Source organism: Cetorhinus maximus, chromosome 15 (genome assembly GCF_964194155.1).
Source record: "Cetorhinus maximus chromosome 15, sCetMax3.hap1.1, whole genome shotgun sequence".
NCBI lineage: Eukaryota > Metazoa > Chordata > Chondrichthyes > Lamniformes > Cetorhinidae > Cetorhinus > Cetorhinus maximus.
Window position 1 is genome coordinate 32,390,391 of NC_135893.1, and position 21,495 is coordinate 32,411,885.

At 42.7% G+C, this 21,495-nt stretch overlaps 1 long non-coding RNA gene across 1 annotated transcript in view; it reads left to right on the forward strand.

Moving 5' to 3' along the window:
* The first annotated feature begins 1,208 nt into the window (after positions 1–1,208).
* The window catches only part of LOC144691202 (uncharacterized), a 66,735-nt gene continuing 46,448 nt past the window's right edge, over positions 1,209–21,495 (forward strand). The window contains exon 1 of the long non-coding RNA XR_013579057.1: positions 1,209–1,431. This is a non-coding gene — a long non-coding RNA (uncharacterized LOC144691202). The remainder of the gene's footprint in view (positions 1,432–21,495) is intronic.

The window sequence follows — 21,495 nt, forward strand, 5'->3', positions numbered from 1 at the left end:
CTATCCCTGATCACTTAAGAGCCAATCCCCCACCCCCATCACCCATTCTTCCTTCTCTCTCCAAATTTGCAGGCACTGTAACCTGCCATATAATGATGCAATCGTGGCTGCCTCCTGGAACTGTTATTGCTGAACAGAATGATATTTCTGTGGTTGGACACCCCTCGCCTACATCAGACTGCCAGTGGTGCAGATGATACGCAAGCAATTAATAAATGCTGTGGAAAGGAGGCATCAGCTTAATCCAGGGGATTTATTAAGTGCCACAGTTCCAGCAAGTGCAAGTCGGCTCCTTTCACTGCAAAATGAACAAAAGAATGGTTAGATAGACAGATTTTGAGGATGTTTTAGAGGCAGGGAAAGAGGTGACAAAGTGGAGGCGTTTAGAGTTGGGTTAACGTGAGCGTGCCTTGTGCTCATAGGGCTACTAGTTTTAACGTCTTGCAGTCGCCTTTCATCCATTCCTCCTCAGTCATTGATTGCTGCTTTTAATGTCAATTTCTCCTAGAACATGCTTTTGATGCTTTATATGTTAAAGGTATCCATAGGGCAAATGAACTGTCTCTCTCTTAAAACTAAAATGGCCAAGAACTATCAATCATATTGCTTCTTTTTACATCTTTTTGAAAAACCTGCAACAGGCCAAAGTGTTGCATTTAAAATTAAGAGCTCAGGGTGTGGGATGTTGTGAGCTGAGGCTATTGTCCTATACAGCAACACAATCAGACTTTCCTGAAGGTGATCCTCAGTGGAGTCACTTCTTGATATTGGTGTCATCGACAAAAAGTCAGTGAATTACATAGTTTTAGTTAAAAAATTTCATTCCAAAATGTTGTTTTTATAGTGAAATATTACAATTGCAATTTGGAGTGAGTTCTGTTTGTTATAATCTCTATACGCTTGAATTAAAATTTAATGAATGAAACATAATCAAAATTTTCAACTTAGAGTAAGAAATTGTATTTATATACAGTATGCAGTCCTATCAATTCAAGCGACAGAGCTAGGGAGTAATCCCACAAGTCATTAGCCTTCTCTAATGGGACATTGTTCTTCAAATAGTTGCTAGTGTTTAGCTTGAATTAGGTCTTTGGAAATGAATGTAGTCTATTCAAGAATACTGGGCTAGATTAAACTTTCAGCACAAAGGCTTGATTGTGTTGGAAAATGCAGAGACCTCAGGCTTTGACTGGGGTAGAGGGTTATGAAGGATGTGAAACTTTTACACTGCTTAAGCTGTAGCGGGTAAAAAAAAACCCGAAACAAACAAAATGTTGGTGAGAAAGCAATGTTTGACACTGTACACAGAGTAGCTATAGGGAAGACACCGCTGTGTTTCTCATGTTGGTTTAAACATCATTTGGGTCAGACAGAGTCTGTGACTGAACTACTGGATTGAAATGTGTGATCTTCAAAGGCCCTTGATGCCAGGTATGTTAACCATCAGCTAAAATTATTATCTTGATATTTTCTTTCCTTCAAAATGGAAAATTTGTTGAAATATAAAAGTTCCACAAATACATTGTGGTCAACTAAAGATTACAATCTGACAGTTTACAAAAGTGTTAATATTGACTCTGTTTTGAGTTGGTGCTTTTTAAAGTTCCTAAATCTTATTCATCTCCTGTCATTCCCAGTCCAACTTTAGGTTGCTATGAAGCTATTAATGTATATATTATTGGAAAATACTTTTCTTTTAAAATCAAGGTTTAGTCTGTGGGTGTGTCTTTATTGGATTAAAGCCAGCTAGCCTGGGTGCTTTGATATGTACTAGTTTGAGATGTAAACAGAGAGGTAGAGTGCATTTGCATTTTTTGAATAGAGCATTCAAGAAGTAGGGTGAAAACTGACACATATCCAGCAGATACTAAGCAATATGTTTATATTACTAATAAAATTGGTACTATGAAAAGGGTTTTATTGTTAGAGATGTTTAGTTCAGAGGTTGTTGATACAATGAGAATTTACATTCAACGGGCTGTGCTAGGTATAACTTCAGCAGTAATAAAAACAAAAAACTGCGGATGCTGGAAATCCAAAGCAAAAACAGAAATACCTGGAAAAACTCAGCAGGTCTGGCAGCATCGGCGGAGAAGAACAAAGTTGACGTTTTGAGTCCTCATGACCCTTCAACAGAACTAAGTAGAAATAGGAAAGGGGTGAAATATAAGCTGGTTTATGGGGGAGGGGGGGGGAGAGAAGGGTGGGGGGTGGGTTGTTGGGACAAGCAAGCAGTGATAGGAGCAGATAACCAAAAGATGTCACAGACAAAAGAACAAAGAGGTGTTGAAGGTGGTGATATTATCTAAAAGAATGTGCTAATTAAGATTGGAGAACAGGACGAGCAAGGTAGCTCTACCCCTTTTCCGTTTCTTCCCCCTCCCTTCTGTTTTTTCCAATAATTTATATAGATTTTTCTTTTCCTACCTTTTTCCATTATTTTTAAATGTATTCCACCCATGGTTTATTTCACCCCACCCTCACTAGAGCTACCTTGCTCGTCCTGCTCTCCAGTCTTAATTAGCACATTCTTTTAGATAATATCACCACCTTCAATGCCTCTTTGTTCTTTTGTCTGTGACATCTTTTGGTTACCTGCTCCTGTCACTGCTTGCTTGTCCCAACAACCGCCCCCCCCAACCCTTTCTTTCCCCCCCTCTCCCCCGTAAACCAGCTTATATTTCACCCCTTTCCTATTTCTGTTGAAGGGTCATGAGGACTCGAAACGTCAACTTTCTTCTTCTCCGCCAATGCTGCCAGACCTGCTGAGTTTTTCCAGGTATTTCTGTTTTTGTTTTATAACTTCAGCAGTGTTGTGTGTGTAGGGCAGAAGCAATGTGAGATCAAAAGGCAGCTGTTACGCCTCCAACTGTCTCACAGGAACCAAAGTGAAAAAAACCTCATTTTGAATTTGTAAGGTGAAAATGCTTTGCCTGGTGTTTGTTTCAGTCTGTGGGTTGCTGTTCCCTTAAATGAGATTAGTTTGAGAATTTGTTAAAAGTTATGATAGTAGTAATTTGAAGCCATGTGTATATATATTTTAACATGTCTAAAGTAGTAAAATGTTTCATTTAGTTTAAGGTAAAACCTCGAGAACTGGTGGTCTGATTCCTGAATTCAGAGTCGCATCTCAAACATAACATTTAAAATTATAGGTTATGACAATCGTTTAAAGTTTCCCTCTGGGATTTTTAAATAACTCAGCTTTACAAGCTGCATCGGTCATAACAAGGTATTGGAAATTAACAGGAAATACCAAAATGATTTTTGCCTTTCAAGATTTTAGGTATTTGAACATTTCTTGCAATGTGTTGTGTAAGGTGTAAAATTATATTTTGTATTCCAGCTCATTTAATCAATCCTGGTTTATTGGTGTGGTTTATTGCCAAAGTTAATTTTCCACATCCTTCAACATTTCACAACTTCAGTTTCTTGGCATTGTCTACAAAGGAAAATAAATGAAATGTAATCTCCTTTTATGAATCAACCATTTGAGCTTCAAAAGATAACAGCCATAGCAGCTGAGAGTTTCCAAAGTGATTTAAGGATGCACAGTTTAATCAAGATAATACAGCAAGTCAATCACATAATTAGTGGTGCGGGCAGTAAATTGTTCATGATTTATTGATTTTACACTTTTTTAATAGGTGATTCATTGTAATAATAGTTCTTTGCTCGTTCTAGCATTTCCATCTCCATGCATCATATACACTAAAATAGAGCAAACTCAGTCATTGAGAAGGTCATGTATCTAATGTTGGCGATTGATCATCTGAAACTAATAATTGTTATCATTAAGTCTTTATTTAGATATCCCAGGACTATGTAGAGTTTGTTTGAAAGAACACTCTTTTATACCTGAGGAGCTATTTTAAATGAAAAATAGTTTTGATTTGTGGTAATCATTGAAAATTAATTGAATTGTAATATGCAGAAGTTGTGATTTTCCACTATTTCAAACAGTAAAACCAATTCCAGTTGCATTTCCAGCCTGTTCGTGCAAGGCAGCAGTGGAAATTCAATGCTTTCTGCTACCAGAGTAAGAGTGTCAACCCTTCAAGATTATCCGGGAGTATCCAGGAATTGAAGATTAATCTCCAGGACATCAGTGCAAGCAACCCAGGAGACAAAATCATAGGAGTGTTAAAAAAAATCTTTTTCATTTTCTGTTAACACTTTCATCCATTTGTTTAAAAAGATTAGAGATGGTGAAAAATAACTGACTAGCGCTTAAGATTCATTCTGTTAGGCAACAAAAGGGTTAACAAAGTTAAAAATTGAAAAATTTCAAACCAAACTCCAACAAGCCCACTGCTGGAGGTAGTTTGGGGGCTATGGGGTAGGGGTGTGCTGTGGTGCAGGTGACTAATCAGGGAGTATGTCATAAAATCTTTTAAGGAGGCTGCCTGCCTCCATTTTAACATTTTATTTATTTATTTTTACCCATTTCAGCTGGGTTTCCCAAGCCTTGGAAAACCCAGCAGGTAAAAGTAGGAGAGAAGCATTGGATCTATCAGGTGTCTTTACAGCACTGCTCTTGGGCCAGAAGGAGCAGGACTGTTTTCTCCAGTCCCAACAGGCTTACCTGCTTTTCCTACCATGATCAGCCGACCTCCATGATTTCTAACACCGCCCCATCCTGTGACTCTCCCTTGCTGCTTTCTAACTGCCTTGGCTGGGATCTTGTGCCGCAGACTTCTGTACCTGACTGGCTGTTGAATAGAAAGCATGCAAAAAAATACTTTGTAAGGCATTCTGCAGTTAATACCTTGCCTGTTGCCTGGGAAACCTATGCTTCCGGGGTTCCCAGTCTGGAACTTTTCTATCATTCCTGCCAATCCTCCCTGTAAGTACTGGTGCCAAAGAGTCTTTCCAATTCACGTCGGAAGGTAGCATGCCTAACAGATAGACCAATGCCAGGAGTGCGAGTGCAGCCTGGCTCCAGGCAGGAAACCTCCAGAAATGCACCCTCTAAGCTGAGTTGACAACCCTAAGGCCCAGTCAAGGAGCCCAAGGGTTGGAGGGTTGTCCTCTGGAAGAAAAATCCTCCTTAAAATGAGTCTTTTGAAAGATTGAACATAAACATTAGCATCCAGATCTTCTGGGGTTCTGGTCCCAATCTTGACCTGCGTGGGCTCCACAGCCACTGGTGGGTCAGAAAGCAGACTTGATCCCACCAGGTTTAATCACACCAATGTTACGCTGGGATCCAGGCTTGACTTTCAATGGAATCCCCTACTGAAGTTACCACTGTAATAACCATGTCTCTCTCTCTCTCTCTTCGATAAGTTGCAGATAGTGAGGGCAGTTTCCGGCTGATCGAATCTACAATTTGTTCAGGAAGTCCAATCAGAGGTCAAGGGCATAAGCAATATTTGTGAATTTGACCAACAATTTGATTTGAGTTCACTCTCAAAAACCAGAACACACTGTTCCTCCAGGAGAAAGGGACACATGTCACCAGTACATGAGAGTGAGACATGTTACTGTAGTCTGCTGACTGAGGAACAGCAGGCTTGATTTTCAGACCCGCAGTGGCAGGAAACTGAGGGGGGCAGGCATTAAAAATAGCGACGCTGACCTCTGTGCTGCTTCATCAGCCACACTGCCCGTGAGCCATTTTCCTGGAGGAGGAATGTTGGGCAGTAGGGCTACCAGCTCGCACATGGGGCATAGCCTGTTAAACCAATTAAGGGTCTATGTCTGCTAATGAAGGCTGACTTGGATTTGCCAGTGAGTCTCCAGGGGCAGGATTTTTACCTCGTCGGGCGGGTGTGGTGGGTGGGTCTAGGACCGGCTGCGAAACAAACTGCCACCTGCTATCGGGCCCCGATTGCGATTCCATGCTGGCTCGCCAATTAACGGCCAGCCAGCGTGAATCACGCGCTACAGCGCTCAGCGCTGCCAAGGTGGGAGGAGGGCCAGCGTGGAAGTTTGCGCGTGGGTGTATGCACTGAAAGGTCCCTGAAGGAACAGAGCCGCCTCAGGGAGCCGAAGATTTATAATATTACCTGCCCGATGAGGGAAAAATTCTGTACCCAGGTTTCTGGAGGGCAGGGAGCTAGTTTAGCTGCTTGCAGGCTCTGCCTCCTGGCTACAGATCAGGAGACAGGGGTGTGGGAGGAAGGGAGCAGTGCTCCAGGCAGCCTTAGCATCTTGAAAAATTCACACTGGGATTGCCAAGACAGCATGCTCCCCCCATACTCTTGAAAGTCATCCTGAGTAAAATGTGATTGAGTCAGCAACCTCTCTCTTTCCTTTCCACTTAACAAAGAAGCTGGTTAGAACATGCATATCGAGACTCCAGTTAAGAAAAAATGTTGACAGGAAAGGAAAATCACATTATTTAAAATGAAACCATTGATCCTCCGTTTAAATTCAAGTAGCAGTCCCTCAGGACTCAGCAATTTGAAAAGCCTACTCAAATGGGTTCATCCAAATGTGTACAAGGCTGTTGTGATTGTGAATCACTCCTATCCAAAGCAACCTTGAAGCACACTCCAAAATGGGGGTTGATGGATCTCTCATGATGTCGTCAATGGATAGGCTGGGTCCTGAGGTTCGCTGTGGTCTTAAAAATATTCTCCATCAGTAAAGCATTATATCATATTAGTGATATCAAGTAACATATGACACACATTTGGCACTGAAAGAGATGGCTTGCACCTATTTATTTCCAAACTATTTACATATCTGGTAATTTCCTCTTCCATCCTCTGTTATTTGCATTACACCATATCAATTATTTTGCTTTATCTGCAAAGGTGCATAACACCTGCTGATGCAAAGGGGCTAAACTGGATATTCTCCAAAAACAGACCTAGGGATCGCAATGTGCCCCTTTCAGTGCAATGCTGGTAGCGTGCCAATTTCCCGCTGCTTGCTCCTTTGAAAGACTTCTGCTTGCTTCTAGCACTAACCATGCTGTTTATTGGCTGGGTGCATCAGCAGGAGGCCAAAATTGCTGGTGGCGAGCACCAATGAACATCTTAAAGAGGAGGAACCTTGTGGATGGAACAGGCATTGGCATTCATGTAGTGAGTGAACCCAATTGGCAAACAGTGAAAATTTACAGGGTGAGATCTTTAAATTGCCACTGAGTGTAAAACTGACCTTGTGAACAGCCGCCTCTTATAGAAACCAGCTGATTTTCAATGGATGTGAAAATTGGGGGCTTGGGGTGGTTAATATGCAAAGCCAGATTTAGTAATTCTCGTCAACTAACCGTCTTGCCCTGATTACTTGCGCCTAGTTTTTGTTAAACTTGTCTTCTGAAAGAAATGATGATCCTTAGAAATTTATAAAGCTGTTCTTTCAGCAAAACCTTCTTTATTCTGTTTTAGCTAAACTGCAAACTTGATGGGAATATTTCCTATGGTTGCTCTTTGTCAGTCTCATTGTGAACATGTAGGAAGGTTTCTTACATTTGCAATTTGAAACAAATTTGTAACAGTGTTGTTACAAATCAATTTCACTGCTATGTTGACAACACCACTAACACATTGATAGGAAGTCTTCCCCACATCTTCAAAAGTGTGAAGACACAGAATTCTGCAAGTTTCTGCTGCATTGGGATATAACAACCATCTCATATGATCAAACAGCTTAGTCTCAATTGTTAAAAATCATTTGTTTGCCTTTTTGATGTTTGCTGTTTATTCCCTTATCTTTGGGGTGTTATTTTGGGACAAGAACATTGACAAGGATAGCAGATGTTTGTGTCTGTCTCACAGCTAAACCCAATGTTGTCTCCATGTGTGTACTTTCCAGCAAGAGTAATGGGACAGTAAATTGAGGCAGTGAATGATTATTCATAATTTACCATTGTATTTAATACAAGCTTATGTTCTAAGTATAATAGGTGCATAACAGTATGACATATGAAAAGTCAGGGAGAGGAAAAGGCCACTCAGTCCATTAAAGTTCAACCTTCTACTATCCTAATACCGCCCTCACAGCATCCAATTGAATCTTGAACTGCTACGATGTTTTTGCCACTACTACTTTAGCTGGCAGTGCATTACAGGCATTAAAGAACTCTACTTGATAATTTGTTTTAATCTATTATTTCATTAATTTCCATTCATATGTTCAGGTTTTGCTTTCCTGGCTCAATTTGACATTATAATTTAGTGAATCCGCCCCTAATTTACTTTAGTTCTGGATGTAAAGCATAAGGAAATATTTTTTATTTATTTAACATGTTTCACACCATCAGGATGTCCCAAAGTATTTCTAGGCAGTGTAGTCACTGCTGCAATATAAGGAACTATGCAGCTGGTTTTTGCTCTGTTAGGTCACACAAACAGTAATGAGATAGTTGTCCATATAGACTGTGTTGATAGTGGGAAGAATAATGGGTGGAACCTTCCAGCCCACCAATTGCGGGAAGCCTGGCAGACTGGGGTACTTAATTTGGCGTGACGCCAAAAATCAGTTTCCTGGCAGGATGAACTGTCGGAATTCTGCTCTCGGGACTTTAAAGTGGGCTTAAAGGTGGGTTGAGCTTCCCAATGAACATTATTGGGAAACCCTTTTGCATGCATTAGCATGTCACACATTCTCATTAAAAGGCCGCATCACTGGAATTAAGTTCCCCTACCAAATTAAGTTTCCCGCCAGTGGGAAATTAGAACGTTCACTTTTATGACTGTATATAAGTGGTGTGCACCTGGCGGGCTTTACTTCTTCCATGACTTTGAGGTCAGTAGACACTGCTTTCCCCTTCTCATAACTTCACTCATATCAGGTGCCAGTAGCACAAGTTGCGTGAAGGCTGGAATGGGGGTGGGGGGGTGGTGGTGGAGGGGGGCGGGGGGGGGGGTTGGGAAGTAGGGTGAAAGGGTGGAGTGGAGGCTGGACCTGGGAAGAAGGCTAAGTGGGGGGAAAGGGAGGGAGTTTGTCCAGGTGCCCTTTAATTAGTCACCTGGCCCTTCACGCCAATGAGGTAACGGCAGGGAGGACGACTTCCTGCCCACCCCTGCCACATGATTCACTGTGCTCCGCACGGATGTATAAATAATGAGTTGACCGGCACAAGATTGCGCTTGTTCAGCTGTCCTGCCTCCCCCAGCGGAAATCACTCCCACTTCTGCACCCGTCACCAAACTTAGACTTCAGAGCAGAAGATTTCATCCAATGAGTCTGAGAACTTTCTTGTTTGTTTTCAAATAATGGCAGGGCAGTTGTTACATTCAGGCTAGAGAACAAACAGGGCCTCCGTACTGCAGTGATGTAATCACCTAGATTATGGGCATAAATTTACTGGCCCCATGGTGGTGGGAATGGAGGTAGAGGACAGTAAAATGGTGTGGGCCTGCATTGGCTCAGCTTCTCAACGTCATTCTGCTGCCAAGCAGTTTTCCAAGACGCGTGCAGTGGAACAGATCAGTGGCAGACACATCATCGGCAGACACGTCATCGGCGGACAGGCAATTATGGGCATTGAACAGCCAAATGTCAGGTATTTTCCTACATTTTCCCAATTTTATAAAGGGCACATGGGAAACACAGAGGCCCCTCGTCTCGCCTTCTTAGAGGAGGTGAGATATGAGCAGCAGTTGAGTTCTGGAGGGAATTGAAAGCCACACTGTGAGGCTATCTGAAAGCTGTGCCTTGAAGAAGCAACATTATCAGGTTTTGAGGCACTGCAGACTGTGGGGCCAAAATGAAATGTTGCTTGCGGAAACTTGCCTTCCTGGTTGATAGAATAGGGTTCTTGAGAGGTTCATGACAAAGGAGGCTTCATTTAGCTATGGGGGTAATGCTCTCAGACTTTGACTCCTGCAGTGAAGGGGAGAATGACTCAGTGATGTCAGTACAATCACATGAAGCGGCTGTGCAGCAGGTGGAGGAAGCCTTTTGATATGTACAATGTGTGTGCATGGGGGAGAGAGGGCAGCCTCATGGCCACAGAAGGCGCTGAAAGGATGTAACATCAGAGGCTCAGCTTCATGGCGATATCTGAGCATCAATGCATACAAAAACTACAATTCTCAGGCAGCTGGTGGTGGAGCTATGCAACCTATGCTGGGACAGGTGGTAGTCGAACTGTGCAGAGTATGCTAGAGCAAGTGGTGGTGGAACTGTGCAGTCTATACTGGAACAGGTGATAGTGGGGCTGTGCTGTCTATACTGGAACAGGTGATAATGGGGCTGTGCTGTCTATGTTGGAGCAGGCAGTGGTGGAACTGTGCAGTGTGTGCTGGATCAGGAGTTCAGTCTGGTAATATTAGAGGTGATGTTAGCACACTCAACTTTTTTGCCAATGGTTCGTTCCAAGTATTGCCTGGAGATCTTTGTGGCATCTCTCAGCTAGCGGCCATCACTGCATAAACAAAGCCACTGGTGCCATGTGACATCAAGCTGGCCAATATATCAAGTTCACAACCAATCAGGCCAGTCAGCGGGGAGAGGGCAGTTGACTTTCCGGCCATGGCTGGATTTCCCTAGGTTCAGGGAGTCATTGACTGTCATCACGTGGTCAGCAAGCCTCAGAGCAACCTTTGTGGGCTGGAAGGGGTTCTACTCTCTGAATGTTCAAATTGCCTGTGACTCCCATAAGAGGATATGCAGGTGTACACATGGTGTCTGGGAAGCTGCCAAGATTCCTACGTCTAGTCGCTCGATAGTACAGAGGCACTTGGTAGTACCTCACTTGAGGTAGACCAGGTATTGTGATAGACTGGAAAGGCAAAGTATCTCAAAAAAATTGAACAACAGGTTAAACAATCCATTTCATACAGCTACTATGAAGTGGCGATGCGAATGGTATTTTCGCCTAATAGGATGCTGCCATCAGTCCAATAAGACGCTTTGCCTACCACATAATTGAGCAAACTCATGTATGAATTTCAATGCCAGTGCAATGCCAGGACTGTAGGCCGTACTTCCCAATGATTGGCTGATCAAATCAAACAACATGTTCCTTCGGCTGCTCGTAGTAGGTAGAATATAGACCATACTCAACCAGCCCGCACTTGCAAAACCTAAAATGAAAAGTCTGCTGTTAGATGTGACTCCATGATTGGGGAGCACCTGCTGATCAATCCTGAGGGCTAATAGCTACACTAACAACCAATTTAAGATAATCAGTTGAGTTTGTAATTTGACTCATTTACGCTTGATAGAAGTGACATACATTCATACGCAGGAACCTGTTCTCTGAAAACAAAAAGAATATGTCCAAGCTTTGTGCCTTTTTTGAATTACCAAGAAGAACAGGGAGCCTATAATTTCCCCTTGCTACCTCCATGGCAGTGCCTTGGCCAATCAGAGTTGACTTACCAACCAATCAGCACTCGTTTTCTCCTGTAGTATAAATTGCTGTGTTTGTTTGAAATTTGGCATTCTTGTGTTTGTCCTGATGACTGCAAGATGAAAATCTTTGACAACATATCTCTCTTTTCAGTGATTCCTACATCCTTAGACGGTCCCAGTTGTCTCAGCTCTCTCGGCCACCTGAGCCTCTGCCATATGACTACAAGGGACATTATTAAGCAGGCTACTGACATTTTGAAGATGAGGTTTCTATACTTCCATAGATTTGGGATTTGCAATGTGCACCCACAAGGGTATCCTGCATCATTATTGTCTGTTGTACATTACACACCCTGGCGTGCCAGAGGGGTGTAGCGCTGGAGCCAGATGAACCCACTGAGCAAGGGGCATCATTTGTGAATTTTACTTACCATATAGTCTCCCAGTGGTTATATGAGAAAAGTCACTCCAAGCTTTATATAAATTTTAAATGAATCAAACACAATTACACAATTACATGAAGAGCAGTTTAACATAATTTTTAGTGTAGCTATAAAACAGTTTACAGTATCATTAAGGTAGATTAATGACAACTCACGCCACAAGAATTGCATAGAACAACATAGGTCCTACACATTCCTTTAGCAGAACAGGCAAGCATGACTGAAGCTGTGATAAATAAAAGCTTTGATAATGCATCAATACTTTTTCTTTCCTCTGGATTTCAACACTGTCTTCAATGTGCTGAAGAATGAAACACCTTGCACTTCAGGCAACCTGGAAATCACACATTTCAGTTAGGTAACAAGTAAAGCTCTGTTTACTCTGTCTTAACTATGTGCGCCTGTCCCAAGGAGTGCACCCCTTATGCACTGATGTGTAATTTCTGGAGTTTTCACATCAATCATCATGTGACATTGCCAATTGATGCTGAATTAGAAGTTAATTGCTGCTGTGGAGCCTATTCCGCTCAGAGTGGATTGAGACTACCTCAAACTCATTTTAGATTAGACCCTTATAGACAGCAGGCATTTGCATTCAGATTTAATCCATTAGCCTGGCTGGGTTTGAATCTAGTCCCAAAGATGAAGCAGTCTCCAACAAGTCAGTCTTTTCTTATAGAAACCCAAAGTTATAAAACCTCCCATGCATTACCTCTCTGGAAATTCAGACTAGAGATGCCCCTTAGTGCTGTTACTAGTTTAGTTGTCAGTGCTGGAGGTTTTAAATAGTTCATATTAAAGTGCTGACAAAATGAATGCCATCCAGATTGATAAGGTGCAGGGTAATAGAAAGTTGACAGTGAATTACATGGCGATGTGAAAATTCTGTCAAGTAGCTTTGTTGAGTCATAAACCATCAGAACAAATTGGAAGGAACTGATAAGGTTCAGTGCAACCTTTCAATTAAAACAGGGCATTAAACCTACCAGTTCAGCAGGTTTGTAACATGACTATTTGAGTTGAAATAAAAAATGTCTTAACATTTTTTATTGCAAGTTTCTAATTGAGAGATTGTTGGCAGAAGAATTTTACTGCCAGTTATGTCACACTGTTAAAGGTGTTTTTCATTAGGGATCCTGGATCTTTTTAACTCTTGCTGCACAAAGACATGCTGTGGTTCAGTTTATTCAATTGGCAGTGGCCCTTCCTTGGGTTGTTATTTTTATACATTAAATATTAGCTTGGTCAAAACCCTGTCAATCTCAATGCCAAAATACTGATTAGAAAAATGGCCTTTCCTGCCTTTTTATGACCGTGATTTTTGAAGTGGCTTCCATGTCTAAACTAAGTACCAGGTAAAAACCTATTATATTTAAAACTTCACATTTAAGGAACAAATAGTTAACTTATTGGAATTGATTAGAAGAGATTAGGTGGACAAGCATATTATATATAATAGATATGTTAGAATGGAAGTAAGAGAGAAAGAAAAATGAGAAAGAAAAAAAATAGGAGGAAAGTGAAGCTTAATTAGCACAAGCAAGGGCCTCAATTTTTGTTTGTGAGTCAGGTACGCAGAGCCAGGAGAATTCCTGACTCTGCCAATCTGACCTTTAAAAATGTCTGCCCACACTTCCAGTTTTTGGTCCACAGGGATGGGCTAGATTAGCAGTCAGGGCGGGCAACCCTGGAAGTAATGAGGAGGATGCCGGATGCCTTTGTGAGCCTTACATTCATGTGATGTTGCACTGATTCATGTTAGTTAATTGCTCCTTGTCTAATGCCAGGGAGCTGTTTTGACCTCTTTATTGAAAGCAACTGCAAATTGTGATAGGAAGTGATATTCATTAAAAGACACCATTGAGTTGTGCATGCTCAGTTGGAAGTTTACCACTCATGTTGTCTCATCATCAAATAGTTGTCTTCATTGTTTGTGCCAAAGCAGAAGACCTGCAGCCATGATGGTCCCTCCAACCATGTGCGTACCTCTCTGGCAGCAAGAAGCGTCTCACTTAGGAGGCCATGACTGCATCAAGTCCACTGGATGCAGGCTTTGTGCTGGCGTGCTGCCTTTCACCTCCCAGAGCGGCTGCATACAGCTTTGGCTGCTGACCTTTCCAAAGATTAGGGATTGGTGAAACATGAGTGTTGGAGGTCCAAGGTCCAATGCTAACATTGCTGTCAATGTTAGTGGTTGTAAAGGCTGTTCAGGTGGCAATCCAATAAGGGACAGGAGAAATGCACTTGTGTAACCTTGCCTGCACTTTACTCCTCTTGAAACCTTGTGGCTATGAGTGTGTCACGGGCACGTCATCCGTGTCTTGTGGCTTCGATCGCATCCTTATGTGGAAGCTCCCCATCATCGCCCTCTTCAAGTTCCTGCCTTTCCAGTTCTTCATCATCCGAGGAGTCCTCTGCCTCCTCCATGTCTCCTCTGGCAAGTACTCTTCCCTTTGAAGCGCCAGGTTGTGCAGGGTGCAACAGACCACGATGATGCAGGACACCCTCTGTGGAGAGTATTACAGAGCCCAACCCAACCAAGCATTGGAAGCACATCTTCAGGATGCCAATGGCCTGCTCTATGATGGGTCTTGTTGAACCATGCGCCACATTGTATCTTTCCTCCCAGGCACTTTGAGGATGACGCACGAGTGTTATGAGCCATCATTTCAGCAGGTACCCCTTGTCACCCAGCAGCCAGCCCTGTAAGCACTGCAGCCCTTCAGACATCCAAGGCACCTGGGAGTGTCTCAGGATGTATGAGTTATGGGAACTCTGAGGGTACCTGGCACAAACATGCATTATGTACTTCTGGTGGTTGCACACCAGCTGAACGTTTAGTGAGTGGAACCCTTTCCTGTTAATGAACAGCAGGGGTTGCTGCCATGGAGCTCTCAAAGCCACATATTGGCAATCGACACACGCTATTTTTTATAGGGAAGACAGTGGTTGCCACGAAACCCAGGAATTTAGCAACCTAGCTAGCTTCATCCAGTGTGAACTTCACACAATAATGTAGAGGGCATCCATCACCTCCTTGATACATTTATTTGTTGAGGAATGAGAGATGCCACATAGGTCCCTTGTGGATCCCTGGAATTACGCAATGGCAAAATAATTGAATGTGGCAGTGACTTCAAGGGCACTGGCAGGGGGTGTCCTCCCGCTCCATGCAGCATTAGATCCTCCCACAGAATGTGGCAGATACCATCCACCACATCTCTGGACAAGCGCAGACGTGCGAGGCATTATCTCTCGCTCATCTCCAGACCCTTAGTCATGCAAGTCGTCTCCGCGGGATGGGTCTGACCTCCTCATCCTCTGAGTCTTGCTGGGGCTCCCTGGCTCATGGTCCTCAGGCCGGGCCTCTTCTTGAAGCTGTGCTGGGCAGCACCGGCCCTTCTCCTCCTCCTCAATCAGATCATTGCCATCAAGAAGGCAGCATTGAGTGCAGGCTCCATTATTCAATCCTCCTTCTCCCTGAGGACAGATAGATCCAACAGATAAAAGAGTTATGGGCAACTATAGTAGATCTCCCAATCGCGAGCAGAAATCCACTGTCATGCCCTAGAACTGCATCTGCGCTTCTCACCTTTCCCTGACCCAATGTTTCAACTGAGGCACAACCTCACAGATCTAGGTGACCAAGATGCCATCCCAGCTACTTGACATCTTAATACCAGAGAGGTTGGAAGATGCTTGAGAGCATCCAGAATATGTTCAACCTTACCTAATGCCACTCTTGCTATATCTGATCTGATAAACTTATTATGCCTAACCTGCGCTTTTGGAATGACTGGATGCCCTTTGACCCATTAGCCATGCCAACTGCAGAAAGTATGTTAAAGGCTTTCATTGATCACCTTGCAGATATCCAGTAGCTGTTCTCCCTCCATGGTTGGCTGCATCTTCCATTCTCACATTCCTGACTGTTAACGCTCAAATTGATCAACTTCGTTGTGAACTCAATGACTCCTGCAGTCTCACATCAAAGCGCTCCAAATGTCAGTGGCTCCAATTGCACCTTCTCAATAAACTTTTCCAGCTTCTATCAGCTCAGACTCCATTTCCGTGTTGTTATGCTAAGCAGTTGGAGGGTGCCCCCTGTTAGGACCCCTGAGTCCAGCCGTGAGCTCCTCCCACACTCCTCAGTCCCCTACCTTGCAGATTATTTTCGATTTTAAACTATGTCGTAACTTCAGGGTCTCGAGATGGTGGTGCTGCATTTTTACTTTGAGACCAGCTTCAACCCTCCCCTTGTCAGAGTTTGTGCCCCCTCTGATCTTCCTGGAACCTCACGATGTGCAGGTAGAACTCCCTCCGGTGACTCTCCAGCCTCTCCCAGTAACACTGGATCCCATTGTCATTGTTGTGGACATTCCTGCTCTCCCCCTTGAACCCATCACTGTTGATGTCCCCATGCCCCATGTGGATCTAACCCTCCCCATCTTGAGGCTGTGTGCACAGCCACACACGGAGGTGAGCTCCTGCCCCCAGGAGAGTTTTGAGTATTCCCCTTTATTACGTTTTCCCCATTTACAAGCTTCAGATGCCTCCCCTGACTGTGACCATCCCATCTGCAGCACAGTACCAAGCCAGACACCCCCATCACCATCGACTGTGAGACTACGACCACACCATGCACACCAGGTTATGCCTGATCTCCACTGAGGACGCAGGCCCTGGAGTGGAATATGACATGTGTGCCATGCGTGGCCCTGTAGCATGGCCCATAGAGCTCTAGGACTGCCTTTACTCTCTCACCCTGACTACGAGGTCCACAGAGCCCCAGGACTGCCTTTAATCTCTCACCCTGTCCTCTTGGCATCATTCCCAGGACTATAACTGTCTTTCGCTCAGTTCTCTGGCTCCTCAATGAATGATCACAAGACTGTTTCCCTTCCCCCCAGCTCCATGAGTTCCTGTGCAACCCTTCCCTCTTATGCCACACTAACTCCACCCCCTTCCATACTCCAGAATCTGTGTGCATCCCCTCCCCTTCATGCAAATTGAACCCCATCCACTCCCTTTTGTGTCTGCCTTCTACTGTTCCATGTCAGGCTCCTCACCCCCAATGTTCCCTCTGCCTGTCATCGTTTCCCTCCCCCCACCAACACCACCAAGCCCCCTTCACCCTCCTGTCTCTGTCATCTGCCCCAGTTACAAAAATTGGATCTATTTGAAAGCAGCTGCACATTAACATGTGCAGCTGCCTCCATGGACCATGGATGTGAAAACTTCAGCCCACCCCTGTTCTCCCCCTGGGGAAAATTGTGGGTACTGGGATTAGGGGGTGGAGCTTCTAGAATTGGGTCTGCGGTGCCATTTTGGCTAAGTCAGAGACCCTTTCAGTCTTTACAAAAATTCAAGCCATTCCTACTTGTGGGTGAGTCCAAAACTAGGGATCATAAATACAGGATAATAATACATCCAATATGAATTCAGGAGGATCGTTGTGGTTAGAATATGAAGCTTGCTACCATATGGAGGAGTTGAGGTGAATAGCATAGATCATTGGTTCTCAAACTGAGGTCCACAATGTCTGTAGAGACTTTCCAGTAGGCCTGCAATGGATATAATGTGAAAGTGTTTACTGACCAGTGCCGGCCACACTGGTGGGCAACCACCAAGGGCACCATGGGAAGAGGGCAATGCCATGGTCAAGAGCAAGCAAATGAGTGCTAGCTGGAGGTAGGCTTGCTGAAAACTGGGAGGTGGGAGCCGAATATGACTGGCACATGTGCAGAGCAGAGGTCAGTTGGCTTTCTTACCTGGGAGGAGGGCATGCATGGGGGAACACTGAGATCAGCATGAAAATCACCAGGCAGACAGTAACCAAAGCTAATGGTGGGTGCCAGGTGAGTTCAGCCTTGTTCGAGAGAGGGGAGTTGTTAAAAATGATCCTCAAGTTCTTCAGTGGGTTCTTCTTGAGCACCCTACACTGAACCTTTTTGTTTGGTGGACGAAGAGCCTTCTGAATTTCCTGACTCTTCATCATGTGACTCAGATTTGTGTTTGTCACCTTGTGAATAGGAAGGTTGTATCTAATCTTCAATTTGGAAGGTTTGCGCCACATTCCATTTAAGTACTACATACTTAAACTCAAAGAAAGGGCGCTGAAAGTCAAGTTCACCCAGGTCCCATTGGAGCTGGAGAATGATTTACAGGTGTCATTGTCAAATATCATATCAAAGATAGACAGGCTCTGCAGTGAGAAGGAGGAACACCCATCTCACTGCTATATTATGTAAGTAACTATGTGTTTTTAAAAGCATTATTAAAATACTGTTTACATGCAGTACATTAATATTATAAGCATTATGCAGTATTGAAATTTGGATGGAAGTCCATGATTATGAATCCATTTGAAAATGGATCCATCAACCAAAAAGTTTTAGAACCACTCGTATAGGTACATTCAAGAGGAAGCTTGATAAGTACACAAGGGAGAAAGTAATAGAAGGATATACTAATAAGGTTAGATGAAGTGGGTGAGAGGAGGCTCGTGTGAAACATGAACAGTAGCATGGACCTGTTAGGTTAAATGATGGCTTTGTGCTTTAAATTCAATGTAACTGATCCATGGAGTTATTCAATTTCTATTGTATTTCAAAAATTGGAACTACCATGTTCCAAAGTATTAATGATTATCTTTTGAAGTAATAATTCATATCACCTTCAATCATTTACTTGAATGTACATTTGCCTACAGTTTTTAAATTAATTATTCAGCAGAGAATTTTGATGGGGTTTATCCCATATGTGAGGGGTGCAGGGGGAAAGAGAAATTCTTCTAATCACTGTTGTCATTTGTAGCTTCATGATTTTTTATTTATTCCCCCATAACCCATTAAGTTGAAAACAAGTGACATCCAGAAATCCATGAGTTCTAGCACTTTAGAAGCCTGGGTCATGTTCTCTCTCTTTGCTGGATTAGATTAGGTCATTTTCCAGGCCAATAATATTATTCTTAAAATTTCCTAATTACTGCATCACCCCCACCTCTAATAGTTAAATACCTGTCCACTTGTTAATTCGAATAAATTGAATTACCTTCTCCTATGTTATCACTCATTTAATTTCTTGTAAAGGATGAATAAATAACAAATTAGCAAGCTACAAATGACACCAGTGATTAGAAGAATATAAGAACATGGCTTAGATTTTGTGGTCAGCAGTAAAGAAATGGTTCTCACCAGTCACTATCTTGACAGCTGCCCGCAGATTTTTCATGGGCTTTTAAGCAGCAATTTACTCTCATTGGGCATCAGATCCATAGAGGGAACTTGTGGCACGTATGAGTTGGAAAAGCAACAGTGTGGCTCTTCCACCAATCAGGTTGAAGAATCTTCACTGAACGACATAGAGTCTCAAGCAGGAAATTTAAATTAGAGTTAAATCATGCACAGAAAACAAAATTAAAGTGAAGAAAGGAATTATCAAGAGGAGTGACAAAAAAAGTAAAAACAAAATATAATATCACCAACAATAATTAAATTCTAAGGGAATGAGATCCCAAACTTACAAAATTAAATTTTCATTGTCACAAAGTTTGTTTGGTAGTAAATATGACTTATCAAACCAGTATAAATTCTCTTATACCTAAATACATCAGCCATAACTTTTAAAATCGTATTTAGTGAGTATCACTGGCTAAGTACCACACCTTCATGCTGTTACATGGATTTTAATGTCTGATAGTGAGGGACTGGTATAGCACAGCCTGTGGCAGAGCACAATAACTCAGCTAACAACCTTCGAATTTCCACATCAAACTGCACAAGTGCCATCACTGGAAGTTGCTGTCCAATTTACTCCATAATAATGATAGCCTCATTGTTATTCTCACTGCAAAATCCCGGTGACTATGTGAATAGGTAACTCATTCCATCAAACAAGCTCCTTCCCCAGACCATGAACAATTGACCTTACCATGGACTTTGCCCCATCCATTAAATCTCTTGACAGAAAGCTTCGCATAAATACTCCCTGATCACTGAAGACTATCAAACAAAATTCCAAAAAAGTTATCCATCCCACAAAATCTTAATCAATTCAAAAACAAGATTCCTCTTCCTTTAACTCCAGCAGTGGTGGAGTCATTGAGATATGAACATATGAACAATTGGAGATAGGAAAAGACACATTGGTCCATTCAGTCTTTCCCATTTGTGCATCATAATTTATACCCTCCTCCACGGGCGGGATGAGGTTTCATGTAGGCTTTAAAAAATTTTAATGAAGAATTTGTAAAAATTATGGACATGTCCCAACTCATGTGACATTGTCACATGAGGGGACATGTAAGGGAAATTTTATTTTTCTATTTTTATCTTTTTTCATGTACAGCCGATCTCCCTGAAGCTGCACTTAGCCTCAGGGAGATGAGTGCGCTCTTTTGTGCGCATGCATCACGTTGGGTGGACCTTAATTGGCCTGCCCACGTGAAATGGCATCGCGCCTCCGATCGGGGGCGCCAATCGGAAGCGTGCTCGTATGAGCTCGCCCATCAACTTCCCCCCCAACGGGAGGAAAATTCAGCCCTATGTTTTAATTATGTGAGCAATATATTGCTATGAATTTTCTCTGAGGGAGGAATCTCACCAACATGGTTGTAAATAAAGGACCACCTCACTTCTGTCTTTTATTTACTATCTCTTGATATTTATCTCTAAAAGCACAGTTATAAAACAGCTCTGTGAAACAGGTCAACTGGAATACTTCCATGGAAATGGGAATAAATCAATGTATGCATACTGTTTAAATCTCCCCAGGCACCATTTTGGTACTACCCAGCCATGAAAGATGGGCATCAAACAGATGGCCCAGAAGCTGACAAACAAATAGATTGAATTGGTGGCATGGGAGGGATACCTGTGCATAGCGCATTACATCACTTCGCTTGGATTGCCTCAAGCAAAGAATTTAGCTCCTTTAGAAGTCTGTAGATCAAAGTCACTAGAGTAACTGTCATTACTTATCTGCCCAAGAAAGAACACATTAATTATTGTTAGTTCGAAGCTGGCATTCTTCACAGTGTATGGTAAAGTCTCTTGGAGCTACCTCTGTCGACATTCTTTTCCAAAGAAATGCCTTCAAAAGTTTACAGACACAGTCACTCTGCTGGTAGGGTTTTAGTTCATTTAAAGATAAAAGGAAGGACTGAACAGCCATTACTTGTTCTGCACTTTCTTCTCATTTAAGTTCAATACCTCAAAATTAAATTGCTTCACTTATCTTCATCTGGGTAACGAGACAGAGCACTTCACAGCTGTGGAGCTTTGTAGTCTTATTAAGGAGGAAAAACAAGCAGGTAGGTCTTAGGAACTATTCATCCTGTCTTGCAATCACACTGTGACAATAGCATTAAGGAAGTACACAACTCAGATCGTTTGACCAATGTGCTGGTAATGTTACAGTGCTGATTTAAAACATTTATGTTGATAATCAAATGCTAAATGTGCAGGAGCAGGGCTCCCCAACACTCAGGGACATTGTGGTCACTCATATTCTTATTCAACTAGCATAAAAATACATAGAAGTTACAACAATAAAACACGCCATTCAGCCCAACCACTCCATACTGGTATTTAAATCCCACAAGCGAATAGTCCGAAGTATATTTGCACCCCCCCCCCACCACCCATGTTTCCATAAAACTTTATCCCCTTTTTCATTTATCCACCTGACAATCTGTTGGATAAGATTAGAGGAAATATTTATTCCATAGCTGTTCTATACTGTAAGCCACCTTGCCTCTTTAAGGCAAAAGCTGGGAAAATGTTACACTCTA